Below are 17,506 nucleotides of genomic sequence, written 5' to 3' on the forward strand. Positions count from 1 at the left end.
CAAAAGAGAACTCACAGAATCTGAAATGTGAAACACAGGAAACTGACATTCAATGAGCAGGCTACACAGAGGCTGCTGCGAAACCGTCACTTCTAAATTAGAACTAAATTACTAAATTATAACTAAAACTATAAAATAGACTCAGGCTGTTGAAACCATCGAAAGCAGCACAAGGCATTGTTAAATTTATCAACTGCTATATTTGTTTATTAACTGTTTTGCGTTTTGTTTTTCTTTTTGAGACAGGGTCTCACTCTGGCGCGATGTTGGCTCACAGCAACTTCTGCCTCCCAGGTTCAAGTGACTCTCCCACTTGAGCCTCCTGAGTAGCTGGTACCACAGGCACACACACCACACCTAGCTAATTTTTGTATTTTTCGGTAGAGTCAGGTTTGCCCATGTTGGCCAGGCTGGTATCCAACCCCTGACCTCAAGTAATCTTTCCTGCCTCACCCTCCCAAAGTGCTGGGGTTACAGGTGTGAGCCACCACACTGGGCCTATTCAGCATTTTATAAACACTTAGATTTAAAGAAGTGCTCACATTGTGAGCTCTAACAGAAAGCATTAAGGATGCACAGCCTTGGTGGCAGTTTGGAGAAAGATTCAATGTGAAGAGAGAAAACCTTTCGAGGTGGCGATGACCTAAGGTATTACTACAAAAGACTGTAGTAATGTAATATGCCTATACCATAACGACAAAAATGTGAAGAATAAAAGATAGTAAAATAGTGCTTTAAAAGTTAAAATATGGATAGAGTAAGAAACAAACTAGGAAGTGACAGGAATGACTCTAACATGTGCTAATATTTGGGCTACTAATGGCCAGAAATCACCAGCGAAGGTTGATGGAGTATTTGAGAAGTTGGAAAAAGAATCTTATAACCACTATCTGCAGAAAAGCTTGTCAAGCAAAAATTGATATTCTAACAGAAAAAAATGTTCGTATAAAATCCTGAAACTGGGGTTTCTGACGGTAAAATATGCATTATTGGATTCTACATACATTCATTCATAGAGGACTATATTACCCTCAAGTGCCAGCCTTCGAGAAATTGAACCTTACTTAAATACTGCCAGATAACACCGACAAAACTGGAAATGAATTAACTCTTTCCAGAGCTCTGTTTGCCGGTAAAGTGACTCAACATGAATGATAAATTTAGTAAGTCAACAAATGCGGTAAATTTGATGAATTTATCATCAGGCAAATTTTATTTCTGCAGAATTAAATCTTGGCAAATCGGTTTTTATTAAACTGACCAACATTAAACCAACATTCGCCACACCCTTTCACAAATGAAAGACACCTAATTACAGGGTAGTGTTGCTGGCAAAAGACCAATAATTTTATGTATGAATTCACCACAATGTACAAACAATTTGTCCCATCTCAGCGCGGAGCCATCCCGCATTCGTTTTTACTAATGCTTCCTTCATATGGCAAGCCAAACTACCGGAGTGTTAACCCGGATGGTATGGTGAACGAGGCCACACAGCAGCCAGGTTTCACCCTTCGAAGAAACGCACAGCCTTGGACATTCATCTCCTGCCTGTTAGTTTCTCAGGACTGCTGTAGCATATTGCCACAAACTGGCTCAGACTACAGACATGTGTTCACTGACAGTGCTGGACGCTGCAGGTCCAAAATCGAGGTGCGGCAGGGCCAGGCTCTCACCAGTCCCCGTCGTTCAGCTTCTGTGTGGCTGCAGCCCTTGGTGATCTCGGCTGGCGATGGCAAAACTCAGCCTCTGCCTTTGCTGTCACATGGTGTCCTCTGTGTCCTCACACCGCCTTCTTGTGAGGACTCTGGTCATATTGGATGAGGGGTCCACCCTGTCCAGCATGACCTTGTCCTAACAAATCACATCTGCAATGACTGTACTTTCAAGGTTAGTTCTCGGGGACAGGATGTCGATGTATCCTTCCGAAGGACACAATTCACCTATAACATGCCCTTGCCTGGACTTCCCAGGCAAGGATACTTAGTGACAGCACAGGAATCCTCTCATGGACCTTGTCATTTCTCACTTTCTAATGTATTTGGAAACTATTTTAAATGATAGATTTTACATGCCAACACTCTTGACTAACACAAAAGCAGTTTTGATTGAAGTAGGCTTTGGAATGTCTCTTACTGGAAAATATGGCTAAGAGTGTTTTATTTCTCCCTGCTTTTAAATCCTTTTTCTGCAGTGGTTTTACTTGCCTCAGCACACTTACAGTCCATATTCTCTCAAACAGTTCCAATTTAGTATCATTTATGCTTTTTCTATAAAATTATTATAGATCTCACTTAAATGCCACATAATTGTAAGGCTTATTAAGGCTTATTATGCAAACAAATTTCACAAAGAATAAAACCTCCTTTGTTGAGGGTCCCAATTTGGAGATTGGAATATTTTTCTCTAGCCTGATTGAGAGAAAAAGCAAGAGGCTGGGAGAGTTGGGCAGGGGGTCTGTAGGAGGGCGTTGACCTCTGCAGAGAAGGCCAGTGTGACGGGGAAGCAAGAATGAGCTACAGAAGCACCCAGCCGTGTCCCTGTGGGTGTCACACCCCTGACACCAGGCACCATGATTTTACAATCATGGAGTTCTCTGAGAAAATACATCCCTCCCACTTTTCTTCCTGGTAATTAAATGTCAGAAGAAGAAACTCAAAACCAAGACTAGAAAAGGAAATAGCCCAAAGGTTGGCACAGGGATACAAAAAGCTCATTAGTTGAGATGAACCCAGCAAGGCGGCACACCAGGGCACAGAGCTCCCACGACCCTGGTACCAGGCTCCCCTTTTGCCCCACCACAGAGCTGGGCTGGGCTGGGGACTTCAGAGGACATTTTCACAGAACAAGCCAGGTGTCAAGAGGACATAGAAGGAAGATAAATTTCAGAATGACACGAGAGAGCATTTTCTCCCCACAGAGAGACTGGAGAAGGGACACCTCCATGGTGAAGAAAGGAGAAGGAAGAGAAAGCACGTCTGTGAGGTGGGGCAGCCCCTCAGCAATCCCGACATGGAAGCTGTGTTTGCAACAGAGAAAGAGGCAGCAACTAACAAGGAGTTTGGGGGCATAAGATCATCCCAGCGAACATCTACTGGGCATTAGCAAGGTCCTAGGCACTGCTTTAGAAACTTGGGACGTACCTGTAGGAAGATGTGGCATCTGGTCTGCAGGGGCTTACTGTCAGACTTGAGAAGAAGTGGTGCCACTGCAGGGCGATTCCTGCAGTGAAGTCGAGAAGGAAGGGCAGTGGGAGACGCGTGCCAAGCATCTCTGTGGTGCCTCCCAGAAGGCACATCGGAGCTGCGTCCTTTGGAAGAGGAAGCATCTGCTAGAAGGACAAATGGAAGAGGGGTGCCTTCAGTAGAGAGTGTGGCAAGCAAGTCCGAGCTACAGGAGCATAGATCGCAGGATCGAGGACACCGCAGTGGGAACCTCAATGAAGGGCCTTGGCTTCAGGGAAAAGACACTAGGCTTTGTCCTATAGCCCACGGGGAGCTCAGGACAAGTTCTGCTGAGGAAAGCATGATCCTATCTGTGGGACACAAAGATCTGTTCAGATTTTTTTGAAAGCCAGCGTAGATGGGGAGAGGATGGAAGCAGGAGGCTGGAAATTTACCCACGGCCTCTCTGCATCTGAACCTAGGTTTTGGCAGCACGACTGGGGTGGGGAGAGAGGCTGCTTAGAGGGCAGGGGTGAATATATTTCAGAGAAAGTGTCAGCGGTGTTGGCAAGTTGGGGACAGAAGGCCCCTGCGATAACGCTTTGCTCTCTGGGCAGTTGCCTGCAGTGTTGCAATCCACTGAGATGTGAAGCGCAGGACAGAAATCCTGGCGTGTCCCGAGGTGTGGAGAGGAAGAAGACAGATGCAGGCCCGAAGTGCTGAGTGTGACGGATCTGCCAAGGGTATAGCCAAGTCGGGGAGCATGTCTGGAGGTCAGGAGGAAGCTCTCCAGAGAAAGAATGGGCGAGAGAACTTGGCACAAAGAGCAGGGGGGTGACAGCTGAAAACCTGGTTGTGAGCAAAATCACTCAAGCTGAGTAGAAAGAGTAGACAAAGAACCTTGATAGCAAGGTCAGAATCCCGGGGATACAGACGTAAAAGACAGCAGAGGTAAAACCAAAAATTCACAAAAGAGGTTGAGAAGAGGCCAGAAATACTATAAAGACCAGGGAAGTGGTGTTATGAACACCAAGAGTAAGGAGTTCCAGCAAGGAGGGGCTCACCTGTACCAAGTGCCAAAAGAAGTCAGAAAGCCCCTGGATGTGACCACAGAGATGTACGGGATACTTTTACTGGTTTGGTGAAAATGGAAACCAACGATTTCAGCAGGGGTTGTAAGCAGAAGAGAGGTGGGCACAGTGAGTGGAGACAGAGAATGGAACCCTTCTTTTTTTTTTTGTTTTTGTTTTTGTTTTTTAGATGGAGTCTCGCTCTGTCACCAGGCTGGAGTGCAGTGGCACGATCTCGGCTCATTGCAACCTCTGCCTTCCAGGTTCAAGTGATTCTCCTGCCTCGGCCTCCTAAGTAGCTGCGACTACAGGCACCTGCCACCATGCCCGGCTAAGTTTTGTATTTTTAGTAGAGATGGGGATTCACCATGTTGGCCAGGATGGTGTAGAACTCCTGACCTCATGATCCACCGTCCTCGGACTCCCAGAGTGCTAGGATTACAGGTGTGCACCACTGTGCCTGGCCTTTTTTTCTTTTACTATTATTTTTAATTGACACATGATAATTATACATATTTATGGGGTACAGTGTGATAGTTTGGTACATGTACATATGTGCAATGATCAAATAGGGCAATTAGCAGATCCGTCACCTCAAACACTTGTCATTGTGTTGGGAACATTCAGAATCCCTGGAGCGCATTCTTGCCAGGTGCTTGGCTAAGTAATCAGAGGGAAATAGAGAGCTAGAAGGAAAAACAGAGGCAAGAGAAAGGGAATTTTATTGTTGTCTGTTTCAGGATGTGAAAATGCTGGGTGTGTTTGTATGCTAAGGGGAAGGGACCGACGAGGGATAGAGAAGGATGACATGGAAAAAGACGCGTGACTAACGGAACCAATTCTTAGCAGCGGAAATTAAATGGGACCCAGGGCACAGGGTCAGGGCAGGAGGCAGCGGAAGGAGAAATTCACCTTAAAGACAGAAGGGGCCCTTATCAGAGCGATGGGAGAAGGAGGTGAGAAGGAATATCATGTAAGCAGGTGAGTGGGTGGAGCAAGAGAGGAGAGTTCCTGATGGCGGTGATTCTTTTCTTTGCGAAGTAAGTCACAAAGGCACCCTGTGAAATGAGGGTGAGATCATCTGGAGACAGTACTGAGCAGTGTGGAGCAGCCACTGTGGAGACGAGGAGTGTGTGTGTGAACATTGCTAAGAAGTGGGCAGTGCAGGCCGGGCGCGGTGGCCCACGCCTGTAATCCCAGCACTTTGGGAGGCCGAGGTGGGAAGATCACCTGAGGTCAGGAGTTCGAGACTAGCCTGACCAATATGGTGAAACCTCGTCTCCACTAAAAATACAAAAATTAGCTGGGCGTGGTGACGTGTGTCTGTAATCCCAGCTACTCGAGAGATTGTAGCAGGAGAACTTGAACCCGGGAGGCAGAGGCTGCAGTGAGCGGAGATCACACCACGGCACTCTAGCCTGGGTGACAGAGTGAGACTCTGTCTCAAAAAAAAAAAAAAGAAGTGTGCAGTGCAGTTGGGGTTGGATGCATCAAAGCACTGGAGCTCCCATTCCCGCTGAAGTGTGGTTCATCAGCATCGTTCAGGTTCCTGGTGTAAAGAAGGAAGGTGTCAATCTGAATTTACTCCATGTTGCTGAGTATGGTGGCTCACACCTGTAGTCCCAGCTACTCAGGAGGCCAAGGCAGGAGGATTGCTTGAGCCCAGGAGTTCAAATCCAGCCTGGGCAACATAGGGAGATCCTATCTCAAAATACACAATAATAAATGAATTTACTCCATGCTTGGTGGTTTGCCAAAGAACAAGGAGCAATGGAGTGGAGGGAGCTGGTAAGAGAGTGTTGGAATTGCTGTTCTGTGGGGTCTGGGCTAGAAAGCACAAAAGCAAACATAGGAAGTGACTCACCAGACCTGGAAGATGTGGGGGATGTGAAGCGGTGCTTTCTTCACGGCACTTGCCTTGGTTGTAACTAAGCCTTTAGGTAAGTTATTATTGGATCGCTGTGCTCTGCCCCAGGTGCAGGTCTCCGTGAGAAGGGGCCATGTCTGTGTGACTCTTCACTGTTTCGCAGTCGATTGCACAGTCCCTCCTACACACCAGGTGCCCATTAATTTTTTGTTCAATATTTAATGAGGGAGCTGAAAGGTCTGGGAGACACTGGATCATGGCAGAGAGGCAGATAGACTCCCACAGGTGGAGTACTTCCCAGGGATAATAGATCCAAGCCGTGGAGGGAGAGAGGCGAGATGCAGCAAGGTGACCTCAACAGAGCCACGTTGAGCTGGGGAGAGGAAGCACAGGCAGAAAGAGAGGGAACAGCAGTCGAGGGGCTGGAGACAGTGGGGATGCGATGCCAGTTGCTAGCTAGAAATTTATGAAAAAAAGTATTAGTTTGGTGCAAAAGTAATCGTGGTTTTTTTATTATTATTATACTTTAAGTTCTGGAATACATATGCAGAACGTGCAGGTTTGTTACATAGGTACACATGTGCCATGGTGGTTTGCTGCACCCATCAACCCGTCATCTACAGTAGGCATTTCTCCTAATGCTGTCCCTCCCCTTGTCTCCCACCCCCTGACAGGCCCCCGTGTGTGATGTTCCCCTCCCTGTGCCCATGTGTTCTCATTGTTCAACTCCCACTTATGAGTGAGAACATGCAATGTTTGGTTTTCTGTTCTTGTGTTAGTTTGCTGAGAATGATGGTTTCCAACTTCATTCATATCCCTGCAAAGGACATGAACTCATCCTTTTTTATGGCTGCAAAGTATTCCATGGTGTATATGTGCCACTTTTCTTTTTCAGTCTATCATTGATGAGCATTTGGGTTGGTTCCAAGTTTTTGCTATTGTGAACAGTGCTGCAATAAACAGTGTGCATGTGTCTTTATAGTAGAATGATTTCTAATCCTCAATGGCAACAATCACAATTACTTTTGCACCAACCTAATACTTTAGTGCTGAAATTGAGGTAAGCCATGGCTTGCAGGAGGCTGTACGTGCTACTTGTACCTGGTTCTGGTATGTAGAAGCAAGAAGCAAGAACTAAGAGAGGTCATCCAGGCCCAAATAATAAGCAGAAAGAAAAATATTCTGCCTATGGGCACATCTCAATTTTAGGCAGAAATTAACTGTGAAAATTAGTTATGGTGCAACAGCTTCATTTTATCTTTTCCAAATTTCTTTTTCAAAATACTTTCCCTCCTGCGTGAGTACTGAGTCGGGTCTGCCTCTGCTATTAACAACTGTATAATCAAGTTTATGGTCTAACTGGGCAATCGCTGCAAACATTTCTGGGTAAAAAGCCATACATTCTAGCATTATTTTAATAAGCCTGTGATCCAGTTAGTTCTAGTCATTTAGCGATTTATTTTGTACTAAAGAAGCAGCTTTAAGATTTGGCACTACCTTTTTCTATTTTCTAATTCAGTAATTTCTGCTTTTATCTGTGTTTATTGTGTCCCCTCTTTTCTTGGTTTATTTTATTGTACCTTTTTCTTAATTTTTTGAGTTGGATACTAATTCACTTTTTTTTCCATTTCTTTCTGGATTGATTTAAATACTTAAATACTTAAGACTAAAATCTCCCATGAGCTCTGCTTTATTTTTTATAGGTTTCATAACTGCTGTTTTCTAGAAATTTTACAATTTTGATATCTATATCTTCTTTATATCAAGAGTATTTGGGCTGGGTGCCGTGGCGCACGCCTGTAATCCCAACACTTTGGGAGGCCAAGGTGGGTGGATCACTGGAGGTCAGGAGTTTGAGACCAGTCTGGCAAAACCCTGTCTCTACTAAAAACACAAAAATTAGCTGAGTGTGGTGGCGGGCACCTGTAATCCCATCTTCTTGGGAGGCTGAGACAGGAGAATTGCCTGAACCTGGGAGGCAGAGGTTGCAGTGAGCTGCGATCTCACCACTGTACTCCAGCCTGGGTGGCAAAGTGAGACTCCCTGTTAAAAAAAGAGTATTTGATAAAATGGTTTTAAATTTTTTTAATTGAAAATTCTAAACATAAAGAAAAGTATAGAAATAGGATAAAGGATTTTATATACCCATTACACAGCTCAATGATTACCAATATATGATGAATCTTGGTTCATCTTACTCCAAATCCCAGATATCTTATCATCTTATTATAAACATTTCAATATGAAAATAAAGATTTTTTAGTTTCTGAGTACAAGGGAGAATTTTTTTCTGGCTTTATGATTAATTTTATTACATGATGATCAGAGAATATCTCCTGTACTATTTATACTCTTGGGATATCTGTCATTCACAAATGTAACATGGGCACTTAAAAAGAAGGTACATTTTCTATTTCCAGGGTACAGTTTATTTAATATATATCAGTTAGATTTACCTTACTTAATGTTACAAACTAGAAGAAGTAGTCTACTAATGTAGTTTGTACTTTCTCCCTTTATCTCTTGTAATTTCTACTTTATTAACCAAGTTGCTATGTTATTGGTGCATAAACAGCCATATATACAATTATATATTCTTGATAATTACACTTATTTGCATTATAAAGTGCACTTATTTAATGGTTTTTTCGACCTGAATTCCATCTTGTCTGATACTAGCATTGAGACCTCTACTTTCTTTTTATTTGTATTTGCTTGTTATACTGTAGTCTGTCTTTTGTTTTCTATTTTGATCACATCATTCTTCTGAACACTTTTATATATAAGCAATCATATCAGTCAGGGTTTTTGGTTGCAAGCAACAGAATCCACTTTAGTGATTCTGTCAGAAATTTATTTAGAAAATAATTTTACTGGCCAGGCGCGGTGGCTCACGCCTGTAATCCCAGCCCTTTGGAAGGCCGAGGCGGGCGGATCACCTGAGGTCGGGAGTTCAAGGCCAGCCTGACCAATATGGAAAAACCCATCTCTACTAAAAATACAAAATTAGCTGGGCGTGGTGGCACATGCCTGTGATCCCAGCTACTCAGGAGGCTGAGACAGGAGAATCGCTTGAACCCGGGAGGCGGAGGTTATGGCGAGCCGAGATCACGCCATTGCACTCCAGCCTGGGAGTCAAGAGCAAAACTTTGTCTCAAAAAAAAAAAAAAAAAAAGAGAAAAGAAAAGAAGTTTACTAAAGGGTACTTGATAGCTCACAGTATTTCAGGGAGAGCCAAAGAATTCGTCCCGGAGGCTATGAAGCCAGGGCAATATCCATTCACCCCACAGGACTTCTCTCAGGCATGGCCCATCACACCTGGGTGCTGACCCTGCATTCACACCCCTAACACTGAGCAGTGGAGGACTGGATGAGAATCTCTGCCACTGCTCTTCTGAAAGCTGGATTTCTCTCCACCACAACACACCACTCCTTCGAGGAAAAGATTCCACACAGCTCTCCTTTCTTATACCGTCTTCTTCCAAATAAAAGTCTGACTGACAGAGCCTAGGTCAATTCCTTTGCTCTAGCTTCTAGGGAGGCTGGGTACTGAATTGTAGCTTCTACCTTCAAGAGGAGAATTCATAATATGGGGATTTCTCCAGGACATAGAAGACCATATTTGTCACAAATATGATAAATACCTTTATGTTAGTGTTACTGTAGTTTCAGATATAGATACTTAGCTTCTCGCTAAAAACAGTTCAAGAACCTATAACCAGGTATTCCCCTGATATAACTTTGTAGGTAGTTGGGTTTTTAAAAAATGTATTTGGGGCCGGGCGCGGTGGCTCAAGCCTGTAATCCCAGCACTTTGGGAGGCCAAGACGGGCGGATCACGAGGTCAGGAGATCGAGACCATCCTGGCTAACATGATTAAACCCCGTCTCTACTAAAAAATACAAAAAACTAGCCGGGCGAGGTGGCAGGCGCCTGTAGTCCCAGCTACTCGGGAGGCTGAGGCAGGAGAATGGCGTAAACCTGGGAGGCAGAGCTTGCAGTGAGATCGCGCCACTGCACTCCAGCCTGGGCGACAGAGCGAGACTCCGTGTCAAAAAAAAAAAAAATGTATTTGGATGCATGCAGGAGGTTGTCTAAAAATGTCCCTACCTTTATCAGAAAATAATCTGTGATCATAAGTTTTGCCTTTCTTGCTGCTTTTAGGATCATGTCTTCCTCCCCGTTTCTATGTCCTGAGCTCTCTTTTTTTTAAATATCTTAACTTTTATGTTTTAGAAACAGGGTCGTCCTATGTCGCCTGCCTGGTCTTAAGCTGCTGGCCTCAAGCAACACTCCACCTCGTTCTCCCCAAGTGCTGGGGTTACAGGTGTGAGCCACCGCGCCTGGCCTTACAGCCTAAACTTTCATTCTAAGCTTACAACTTCTTACCCAGGATACTAGAATCTTTTCCGACGACTCCCACCTTTCTTCTGCTTTCTCCAAGCCATCCTACCGAATTCTCTGGCATTATGTTTTGTTTTTAGACTGAGTCTCACTCTGTCACCCAGCCTAGAGTGCAGCGGCATGATCTCGGCTCACTGCAACCTCCTCCTTTGGGGTTCAAACAATTCTCATGCCTGAGCCTTCTGAGTAGCTGGGATTATAGGCATGTACTACCACACCTGGCTAATTATTGTATTTTTAGTAGAGATGGGGTTTCACCATGTTGGCCAGGCTGGTCTCAAACTCCTGACCTCAGGTGATCCACCCGCCTCGGCCTCCCAAAGTGCTGGGATTACAGGTGTGGGCCACCGCACCCAGCCCTCTGGCATTATGTTTTTGCAGTCTGGGGTCAGAGTCCATGCTTTATGTCATCTTTTAGCTCTTCTTGATTTGGCAAATGCATGCCGTGTGGCCATGTGATGCTGGGCAATGTTGGGTCAGGGAATGCAAATATGAGTAAGGTAAAGCCCAATATCAAGAGGCTCTCAATCCAGTGGAGAAGACAGACAACCAGATAGGAAAATACAACCTAATTTAAAGCACTACAATTGTGGCACATAGAAAGGGTAGAAAGAAGTTGGGCACGGTGGCTCACACCTCTCATCCCAGCACTTTGGGAGGCCGAGGCTGGCAGATCACCTGAGTTTGGGAGTTCGAGACCAGCCTGACCAATAAGGAGAAACCGTGTCTCTACTAAAAATATAAAATTAGCCAGGTGTGGTGGTGCATGCCTGCAATCCCAGCTACTCAGGAGGCTGAGGCTGGAGAATCGCTTGAACCCGGGAGGCGGAGTTTGCGGTGAGCCGAGATTGTACCTTTGCACTCCAGTCTGGGCAACAAGAGCGAAACTCCATCTCAAAAAGAAAAAAAAAGAAAGGGCAGAAAGATACCTAAACCAGCCTGTTGGGCAGAGGTTATCTAAGGGGACCCCTGGAAGAGGGTGCCTCTGAATAGGGTGTTGAAGGATGAATTGGATTTACCCAGGAAAGGGCATTGTAAGCGTGAGAAACTGCCTGTGCAGAGGCAGACAGGCCCAGGGCATTGAGTGCTTGGAGGGAAAACTACGAGTACTTTAACACTGCAGGCCGCCCGAAATAACACAGCAGGAGAGGACTGGTCTCTCAGGGCAAGGCACGACACGAGAGGAGTTGGGATACTTTTCCTAAAGTCAACAGAAGCAACCGAAGGTTGTCAAGCATTTTAGACAGATCACCCTAATACCAGTACGCAGAAGCTTTCTGGTGATGGGCAAAAAATAAAGCGACTCTTGCAAAAACCCATGAGAGAAATTGTGGGGTGGCAATGTGGTGGCTGGGGAGGGGGCGTCGGACTGAAGGGGTGTCAAGAAGGAATCAACAGAACTTTATGCCTGTGGGATGTGGTCAGAGCAAAGCGGAAGTCAAGAACAACTCAAGCATTTCTGTGTGGAGTGTTTTAGTGAAGGAATTCTAAATCGAGGCTGTTGGAGAGGGAGTGCTGTTTAGGATGTCCCAAATTTGGGACATCCAGGTGGAATGACCTGGCAGGAATCTGGATTTTTAAGAGACACAGATGGTGGCTGAGGCTGTGGGTTGGTGCTTTTCAACCCTGGCTGCCCACTGGAAACCCCTGAAGCTTTGACAGCCTCTCATTCTGGGCCCCACCCCAGAGGGTCTAATGTCACAGGCCTGGGCCTGGAAGAAAGCTCCCCAGGGAACTGGAGTGGGCAGCCTGGGTTGAGACCCACTGGCATAAAGAGAGGGGTTTCAAGCCTGCGGGATGCCCCTCCCCACTCTAGGATTTACCAGCCAAGTGACCCTGGGGAAGTCATTAGCCTGACTGTCTTGGTTTCCTGTGATGGAAAATTGAGATTGTACCTCTTCAGAGAATTACGAATATTACATAAGATGACGTGTGTGAAGTGCCTAAGCCCATTCCTGGCACATACTGCAAACCAGATGTGTGTCAGGATTCACTCCCAGAGCAAGTCCGAGGAAGGCCACACTCTCAGCCTGCAGTCCCAGAATGGAACCAGGCTTTCTGTTTAACAGAAAGGGAAATAAGGAATCTCCCAAACCTATTATCCATAGGACGCCTCTCTGTATGCATACCGTCCGGGTGGCTCTGACCCTCACACAGCAGCCTTTAGAATGCGGCGCAGGACGCAGAAGCATCGTGATGCCTCAGCCCTGACGGCAACGCTCCAGCAGCCATGGCTCTCGTAGAGACACAACGCTGGGATGCAGCGGAGCCGTTCACCCATGTAGCCCTAAACCATGACTTAGGAAGCACCGTGTGTGCCAGGAAACGCAGCTATCAGTCGTTCCTTCATCCTTTCAACGAACATTTTTCAGTCCTCGCTCTCTGCCAGCCACCACACTAGGTTCTGGGGGGAGAATAATAGGCAGGAAAGAGATGGTCTGCACCTCTGATGGGGACAGACCCATGTCCTCGACACCTGTCTAGTCCGTTCCCTTTTCAGCATCAAAGCAGCCCCCACTATTTCTACCTCCATCATTTCTCTCACGGTCTTGGCAAGAGCCTCCTAATTCTTTCACCTGTCGCCAGTAGCAAGTTCTTCCAACCCACTCTGGCATCAGATACAGATTGCTTATCACATAATCCCTCAAATAAACGTTAACTGTGACTCTGTGTGACAACTGAGGTACCTGATGCTATGGGACCATACCTTAGGGGGCTTCAATCAAATAGGCCAGAAAGGCTCCTCTGAGGAAGTGACAGCCAAACTGAGAAGTCAGTGCAGACACAGGTGGGGAGGGGCTGCGGAGACTCCTCAGGCCTCACAAGCCTCACCCGTCAGCTATTCTACGTCGCCAGGCCCTTCTTTGCACAACTCCCTCCACCTGACGTACCTACAGCAAGCAAGTAGTGCTTAGAGCAGGCACCACCCCTCAGCCAAGGCTCCCTTCAGCGCCGTCCCTCTCGAGGTCCCTTCTGACCACACCTGCTCCCCAGTCATCCCTCCCCTGTGTCTCCACCGGGTCTATCACCAAACCTCTGACCCAGTGCAAGACCCCAAGGTGGCTGAGTCTCTCCCACTGGACAGCATGCTCCTCACAGGTGTGTCTGCTTACCCTTCTATCCAGCAGCAAATGCAACACCAGACAGAGGTTTATCTCCGGGGATGGACTCACACGATTGTGAAGGTTTGGAAAGCTCCAAATCTGCAGGTGGGCAGGCCGGAGACCTAGGGCGCAGCTGCTGTTGCAACTTGAGTCCTAAGAAAGTGAGTGTGGAGGCAGAATTACCCCTCCTCTGGGAACCTCAGTTTTTTCGTCTTCAAGCCCTCACCTGAATGGACAAGGCCCACCCACATTCAGAGGATAACCTACTTTACTCAAAGCCTACTGATTTAAATGTTAATCTCATCTTAAAAATACCTTCACAGCAACACCTGGGCTGGTGTTTTACCAAATATCTGGGTACCATGGTGCAGCCAAGTTAACACAAAAAATTAACCATCGCCCCAAGTAAAAACAGCCCTTGGTGATGGTGTGTGGGTCATGAAACCTGCCTATGATGTGTTTATGTTCTCCATTCTCTACCTTTTCCTCCCTCCTTTGTCTGCTTCTCTTTCATGCCTCTCCCTTTTCCTCCCATTTTCCCCCTTTCTTTCCTTCCTGTGTGTGTCTCTCTCTCCCTGTGGTTTCTTCCAGACCTGCCGGGGTCCCGTCAGCTGCAGGACACGGGAGAGGTGGAGTGAAACAGAAAGGCCCCGCCGTGACCACACTCATGCCAGAAGAGCCTCTCTCTCGGCAGGAAAGGAAATTACAAGGGAAGGGACTTTTCAAGGTGAGACTGCACCAGTGGCAAGTCAGCGCCAGCCCCCAGGGCTCGAGGCAGCCTGTGCCCTTTCCACTAACTGTGCCAACTCTCACCAGGGGAAGGCTGAGCAGGAACAAAGGCCCTTAGAGGAGAGCCGACCTCCTGCAGCCTGCACTTCCCAGAGATCCTGCTCCACGGAGCCGGCTCTACTCCTGCAGGCGGAACGCTGGGAGCCGAAGGATCCCGGGGACACCAAGCGTCAGGTCAGGCGTCAGAATCCAGCGTGTTTGCTCCTCGGCGACAGCGTGCGGCCCGCTCTCAAGTGTGTGAGGGGCTGCAGTGCCGAGCTCCACTTCCCAAGACTCACTCCTGCCCCGCCACCTCCTGAGCAGACGCAGTCAAGCCCAATCTACCTTCCAGCAAACACTTATTAGCACTCCCTCCATGCCAGGCACTGTGCCAGGTGCGAGGGTACCATGAGCAAGCCAAGGCCCCAGGCTCAGAGCACTCACACGCCAGTGGAGGGGGCAGCCCAGCGTGGCCCAGCAGGGCACACCCCACCCCCAGCCCAGGCTCCACCCAGGACTGGTCTGGGCAGCCCTGCGGACGTAGTGGCTCCCTGCTCACCGATGCCGTCATCCAACCTTCCTATTCACACATTAAAACACTGCAGCCAGAGAGGTCCCTGCTCACCGACACCGTCATCCAACCTTCCTACTTACACATTAAAACACTGCAGCCAGAGAGGCCCCGTTCACTGACGCCGTCATCCAACCTTCCTATTCACACATTAAAACACTGCAGCCAGAGAGGCCGCTGTTCACCGACGCCGTCATCCAACCTTCCTGCTTACACATTAAAACACTGCAGCCAGAGAGGCCGCTGCTCACTGACGCCGTCATCCAACCTTCCTGCTTACACATTAAAACACTGCACCCAGAGAGGCCCCTGTTCACCGACACCGTCATCCAACCTTCCTATTCACACATTAAAACACTGCACCCAGAGAGGCCCCTGCTCACCGACGCCGTCATCCAACCTTCCTACTTACACATTAAAACACTGCAGCCAGAGAGGCCCCTGCTCACCGACGCCGTCATCCAACCTTCCTGCTTACACATTAAAACACTGCACCCAGAGAGGCCGCTGTTCACCGACGCCGTCATCCAACCTTCCTATTCACACATTAAAACACTGCACCCAGAGAGGCCGCTGTTCACCGACGCCGTCATCCAACCTTCCTATTCACACATTAAAACACTGCACCCAGAGAGGCCCCTGTTCACCGACTCCATCATCCAACCTTCCTACTTACACATTAAAACACTGCAGCCAGAGAGGCCCCTGTTCACCGACACCGTCATCCAACCTTCCTGCTTACACATTAAAACACTGCAGCCAGAGAGGCCGCTGTTCACCGACACCGTCATCCAACCTTCCTGCTTACACATTAAAACACTGCAGCCAGAGAGGCCCCTGTTCACCGACACCGTCATCCAACCTTCCTGCTTACACATTAAAACACTGCACCCAGAGAGGCCGCTGTTCACCGACGCCGTCATCCAACCTTCCTATTCACACATTAAAACACTGCAGCCAGAGAGGCGCGGTGTCCCGCCAAGGCACAGCCCGGTCTCCAGCGGCCAAATCAGCTTCCTCTCAAGCCAGCCTCTCCTTAGAAGCGGCTGAACAGCTTCAACCACTAGAGGGCACCAGCCAACCCTCGAGGGATCCAAATGTGCCCACATCGCGAGGGAGCCTCAGCACCGGGTTGCGACTCCTGATCACAGAATACGAATACCCTTTATCTTTTCTCAAAATGAGCCCTGCAGCTGAGGCAAGCTTTACATTGGCTGCACAGACTTTACTCTTTTAAGTGTTTTTTTTGTGAGTACATAGCAGACGTATGTATTTATGGGGGTATGAGATATCTTGATACAGGCATATAACTCATAATAATCACATCAGGGTAAATGGGGTATCCATCCCTTCAAGGATTCATTCTTTCTCTGTGTGACAAACAATCTAATTATACTCCTTCAGTTATTTTTAAGTATACAATAAATTATCATTGACTATAGTCACCCTGTCATGCTGTCAAATATTACATCTTATTCATTCTAACTATACTTTTGTACCTATTAACCCTCCCCACCTCCCAATCCCCCATCCCACTACCCTTCCCAGCCTCTGGCAACCATCTATCTACTCTCTATGTCCACGAGATCTTTTTTTTTTTTTTTTTTTTTTTTTGAGACATAGTCTCCCTCTGTCGCCCAGGCTGGAGTACAGTGGCCCGATCTTAGCTCACTGCAACCTCCGCCTCCCAGGTTCAAGCAGTTCTCCTGCCTCAGCCTCCCTAGTAGCTGGGATTACAGGCGCCCGCCACCATGCCTGGCTAATTTTTGTATTTTTAGTAGAGACGGGGTTTCGCCATGTTGGCCAGGCTGGTCTCAACCTCCTAACTTCAGGTGATCCGCCTGCCTCGGCCTCCCAAAGTGCTGGGATTACAGGCGGGAGCCACTGCACCCGGCCAATTGTTCTGATTTTTAGATCCCACAGAACATGCAAAGTTTCTCTTTCTGTGCCTGGCTTATCTCACTTAACGTAATGACATCCAGTTCCATCCATGTTGTTGCAAATGACAGGATCTCTTTCTTTGTTGTGGCTGAATGTCGCTCTATTGTGTATAAGAACCACATTTTCTTTCTGTTTCTCTTTTTTTTTTTTTTTTTTTTTTTTTTTTTTTTTTTTGACAGAGTGTCCCTCTGTTGCCCAGGCTGGAGTGCAGTGGTGTGATCTCAGCTCACTGCAACCTCCACCTCCCAGTTCAAGAGATTCTTGTGCCTCAGCCTCCTCCCGAGTAGCTGGGATTACAGGTGTGCACCACCACGCCCAGCTAATTTTTGTATTTTTGGTAGAGACGGTGTTTCGCCATGTTGACCAGGCTGGTCTCAAACTCCTGACCTCAGGTGATCCGCCCACCTCAGCCTCCCAAAGTGCTGGGATTACAGGCGTTAGCCACCCCACTCAGCCCAAGAACCACATTTTCTTTATCCATTCATGAACAGACTTTACACTTGAGTCAGTAAGTTACGGGATGAGGGAGTCAAGCTGTCGTAATACAGAGAAAAGAGACCAAAGGTTGCCTTATTAATAAATTACCAGAAAAATATGTAAAAGATTTTTTAAAATCT

The 17,506-nt window shown here is 47.2% G+C and overlaps 1 long non-coding RNA gene across 3 annotated transcripts in view; it reads right to left on the reverse strand.

The window, feature by feature from the left end:
* The window catches only part of LOC123573674 (uncharacterized), a 36,458-nt gene extending 20,466 nt beyond the window's left edge, over nt 1–15,992 (reverse strand). Inside the window, exons 1-3 of one of the 3 annotated variants that reach the window (XR_010587106.2) lie at nt 15,889–15,992; nt 13,619–13,762; nt 1,201–12,909 (exon numbers count right to left, since the gene is read on the reverse strand). This is a non-coding gene — a long non-coding RNA (uncharacterized lncRNA). Of the gene's footprint in view, nt 1–1,200; nt 13,763–15,888 lie in introns of those variants that run through there. The other 2 variants (XR_010587107.1, XR_012435276.1) reach the window with 2 other exon arrangements.
* Between the last annotated feature and the right edge of the window lie 1,514 nt (nt 15,993–17,506).

The sequence above is a fragment of the Macaca fascicularis genome, chromosome 5, assembly GCF_037993035.2.
Source record: "Macaca fascicularis isolate 582-1 chromosome 5, T2T-MFA8v1.1".
Lineage (NCBI taxonomy): Eukaryota > Metazoa > Chordata > Mammalia > Primates > Cercopithecidae > Macaca > Macaca fascicularis.